Source organism: Perkinsus marinus (assembly GCF_000006405.1).
Source record: "Perkinsus marinus ATCC 50983 genomic scaffold scf_1104296960760, whole genome shotgun sequence".
NCBI classification, from domain to species: Eukaryota; Perkinsozoa; order Perkinsida; family Perkinsidae; genus Perkinsus; species Perkinsus marinus.
Genome location: NW_003205985.1, coordinates 1 through 3,753, shown reverse-complemented (window position 1 = coordinate 3,753; position 3,753 = coordinate 1). Strand labels below are relative to the sequence as shown.

At 48.0% G+C, this 3,753-nt stretch overlaps 6 non-coding genes across 6 annotated transcripts; all 6 read left to right on the top strand.

The window, feature by feature from the left end:
• Positions 1-288: 288 nt before the first annotated feature.
• Positions 289-370, top strand: Pmar_PMAR010437. Its single transcript has one exon. It is a non-coding gene; the product is annotated as a tRNA-Ser (tRNA).
• A 1,063-nt stretch (positions 371-1,433) lies between these two features.
• Pmar_PMAR010436 lies at positions 1,434-1,515 on the top strand. Its single transcript has one exon. It is a non-coding gene; the product is annotated as a tRNA-Ser (tRNA).
• Positions 1,516-1,834: 319 nt separating this feature from the next.
• Positions 1,835-1,916, top strand: Pmar_PMAR010435. The gene has a single exon. It is a non-coding gene; the product is annotated as a tRNA-Ser (tRNA).
• Positions 1,917-2,359: 443 nt separating this feature from the next.
• Positions 2,360-2,441, top strand: Pmar_PMAR010434. The gene has a single exon. It is a non-coding gene; the product is annotated as a tRNA-Ser (tRNA).
• A 443-nt stretch (positions 2,442-2,884) lies between these two features.
• On the top strand, positions 2,885-2,966 carry Pmar_PMAR010433. The gene has a single exon. It is a non-coding gene; the product is annotated as a tRNA-Ser (tRNA).
• A 538-nt stretch (positions 2,967-3,504) lies between these two features.
• On the top strand, positions 3,505-3,586 carry Pmar_PMAR010432. Its single transcript has one exon. It is a non-coding gene; the product is annotated as a tRNA-Ser (tRNA).
• The last annotated feature ends 167 nt before the right edge of the window (positions 3,587-3,753 follow it).

Here is a 3,753-nt window from a genome sequence, read left to right as displayed (position 1 = left end):
CCAAAAAATGTATCTACCTCTAGACTCTTATCCTATATAGCCCTACCATTCAGCGAATTCGCTGTCGTGCAGCCATCATTTGGAAGAGACCTCTCACGAAGAGTGCGAACGATACCATTACTACGCCGACGTTCTTGTCAAAGCGCTGGGCTACGTATGCAAGAATGCGAGTCAGCTTAATATCATCGTCCTTGCTGAGGCGCTCCGCGATGCTGTGAACCACTCCTCTAGCAACATGAACAGGGTGGCGATTCTCATGGGCAGAGATGAGATCCTCTGCGTCTTCCAGACAGCGTGTCCGAGTGGTTAAGGAGATGGTCTTGAAATCCATTAGGCTCTGCCTGCGCAGGTTCGAAACCTGCCGCTGTCGTATGTCTGATGGCGTATGGGTTTTCAAGACATCTGAGCAGTCTCGCTTTCGAATTCTCATAGCGACTCCGATGGACATTATGAACGAGTAGGGTGCGAACGAACTGATGCGCATGACATTTGAGGAACATTGATGAGAATTGATGTATATCCCAAAAAATGTATCTACCTCTAGACTCTTATCCTATATAAGCCCTACCATTTCAGCGAATTCGCTGTCGTTGCAGCCATCATTTGGGAAGAGACCTCTTACGAAGAGTGCGAACGATACCATTACTACGCCGATATTCTTGTCAAAGCGCTGGGCTACGTATGCAAGAATGCGAGTCAGCTTAATATCATCGTCCTTGCTGAGGCGCTCCGCGATGCTGTGAGCCACTCCTCTAGCAACATGAACAGGGTGGCGATTCTCATGGGCAGAGATGAGATCCTCTGCGTCTTCCAGACAGCGTGTCCGAGTGGTTAAGGAGGTAGACTCGAAATCCACTAGGCTATGCCTGCGCAGGTTCGGATTCTGCCACTGTCGCATGTCTGATGGCGTTTGGGTTTTCAAGACATCTAAACAGCCTCGCCTTCGAATCCTTATAGCGATTCCGATGGACATTAGGAATAAGTAGGTTGCGAACTAACCAAAGCGCATGACATTTGAGGAACATTGATGAGAACTGATGTATATCCCAAAAATGTATCTCCCTCTAGACTCTTTGAGACAGATTGAGACGATTTGTTGTTTTGCATGGCTGGGTGTATCATGTTATCGTGATAATTGACTGTTTCCAAAAAAAAAACCTCTAGACTCTTATCCTATATGAGCCCTACCATTTCAGCGGATTCGCTGTCGTTGCAGCCGTCATTTGGGAAAAGACCTCATATGAAGAGTGCGAACGATGTCATTACTTCGCCGACATTCTTGTCAAAGCGTTGGGCTACGTACGCAAGAATGCGAGTCAGCTAAATATCATCGTCCTTGCAGAGGTACTCCGCGAGGCTGTGAGGGACTCCCCTAGCAACATGAACAGGGCGGCGATTCTCATCGGGAGAGATGAGATCTTTCGGAACTTCCGGTCAGCGTGTCCGAGTGGTTAAGGAGATGATCTTGAAATCCATTAGGCTCTGCCTGCGCAGGCTCGAATCCTGCCGCTGTCGTATGTCTGATGGCGTATGGGCTTTCAAGACATCTGAGCAGTCTCGCTTTCGAATCCTCATAGCGACTCCGATGGACATTATGAACGAGTAGGATGCGAACGAACTGATGCGCATGACATTTGAGGAACATTGATGAGAATTGATGTATATCCCAAGAAATGTATCTAGTCAAAGCGCTGGGCTACGTATGCAAGAATGCGAGTCAGCTAAATATCATCGTCCTTGCTGAGGTGCTCCGCGATGCTGTGAGCCACTCCCCTAGCAACATGAACAGGGTGGCGATTCTCATGGGTAGAGATGAGATCCTCTGCGTCTTCCAGACAGCGTTTCCGAGTGGTTAAGGAGGTGGACTCGAAATCCACTAGGCTATGCCTGCGCAGGTTCGAATCCTGTCGCTGTCTTATGTCTGATGGCGTATGGGTTTTCAAGACATCTGAGCAGTCTCGCTTTCGAATCCTCATAGCGACTCCGATGGACATTATGAGCGAGTAGGATGCGAACGAACTGATGCGCATGACATTTGAGGAACATTGATGAGAATTGATGTATATCCCAAAAAATGTATCTACCTCTAGACTCTTATCCTATATAAGCCCTACCATTTCAGCGAATTCGCTGTCGTTGCAGCCATCATTTGGGAAGACACCTCTTACGAAGAGTGCGAGCGAGACCATTACTACGCCGACGTTCTTGTCAAAGCGCTGGGCTACGTATGCAAGAATGCGAGTCAGCTTAATATCATCGTCCTTGCTGAGGCGCTCCGCGATGCTGTGAGTCACTCCTCTAGCAACGTGAACAGGGTGGCGATTCACATGGGCAGAGCTGAGATCCTCTGCGTCTTCCAGACTGCGTGTCCGAGTGGTTAAGGAGGTGGACTTGAAATCCATTAGGCTCTGCCTGCGCAGGTTCGAATCCTGCCGCTGTCGTATGTCTGATGGCGTATGGGTTTTCAAGACATCTGAGGAGTCTCGCTTTCGAATCCTCATAGCGACTCCGATGGACATTATGAACGAGTAGGGTGCGAACGAACTGATGCGCAGGACGTTTGAGGAACATTGATGAGAATTGATGTATATCCCAAGAAATGTATCTACCTCTAGACTCTTATCCTATATAAGCCCTACCATTTCAGCGAATTCGCTGTCGTTGCAGCCATCATTTGAGAAGAGACCTCTTACGAAGAGTGCGAACGATACCATCACTACGCCGACGTTCTTGTCAAAGCGCTGGGTTACGTATGCAAGAATGCGAGTCAGCTAAATATCATCGTCCTTGCTGAGGTGCTCCGCGATGCTGTGAGCCACTCCCCTAGCAACATGAACAGGGTGGCGATTCTCATGGGTAGAGATGAGATCTTTCGAAATTTTTAGACAGCGTGTCCGAATGGTTAAGGAGATGGACTCGAAATCCTGTAGGCTATGCCTGTGCAGGTTCGAATTCTGCTGCTGTCGTATGTCTGATGGCGTATGGGTTTTCAAGACATCTGAGCAGTCTCGCTTTCGAATCCTCATAGCGACTCCGATGGACATTATGAACGAGTAGGATGCGAACGAACTAATGCGCATGACATTTGAGGAACATCGATGAGAATTGATGTATATCCCAAAAAATGTATCTACCTCTAGACTCTTTAAGACAGATTAAGACGATTTGTTGTTTTGTATGGCTGGGTGTATCATGTTATCATGATAATTGACTGTTTCCAAAAAAAAACCTCTAGACTCTTATCCTATATAAGCCCTACCATTTCAGCGGATTCGCTGTCGTTGCAGCCGTCATTTGGGAAAAGACCTCATATGAAGAGTGCGAACGATGTCATTACTTCGCCGACGTTCTTGTCAAAGCGTTGGGCTACGTACGCAAGAATGCAAGTCAGCTAAATATCATCGTCCTTGCTGAGGTGCTCCGCGATGCTGTGAGCCACTCCCCTAGCAACATGAACAGGGTGGCGATTCTCATGGGCAGAGACGAGATCCCCTGCGTCTTCCAGACAGCGTGTCCGAGTGGTCAAGGAGATGGACTTGAAATCCATTAGGCTCTGCCTGCGCAGGTTCGAATTCTGCCGCTGTCGTATGTCTGATGGCGTATGGGTTTTCAAGACATCTGAGCAGTCTCGCTTTCGAATCCTCATAGCGACTCCGATGGACATTATGAACGAGTAGGATGCGAACGAACTGATGCGCATGACATTTGAGAACATTGATGAGAATTGATGTATATCCCAAGAAATGGATCTAC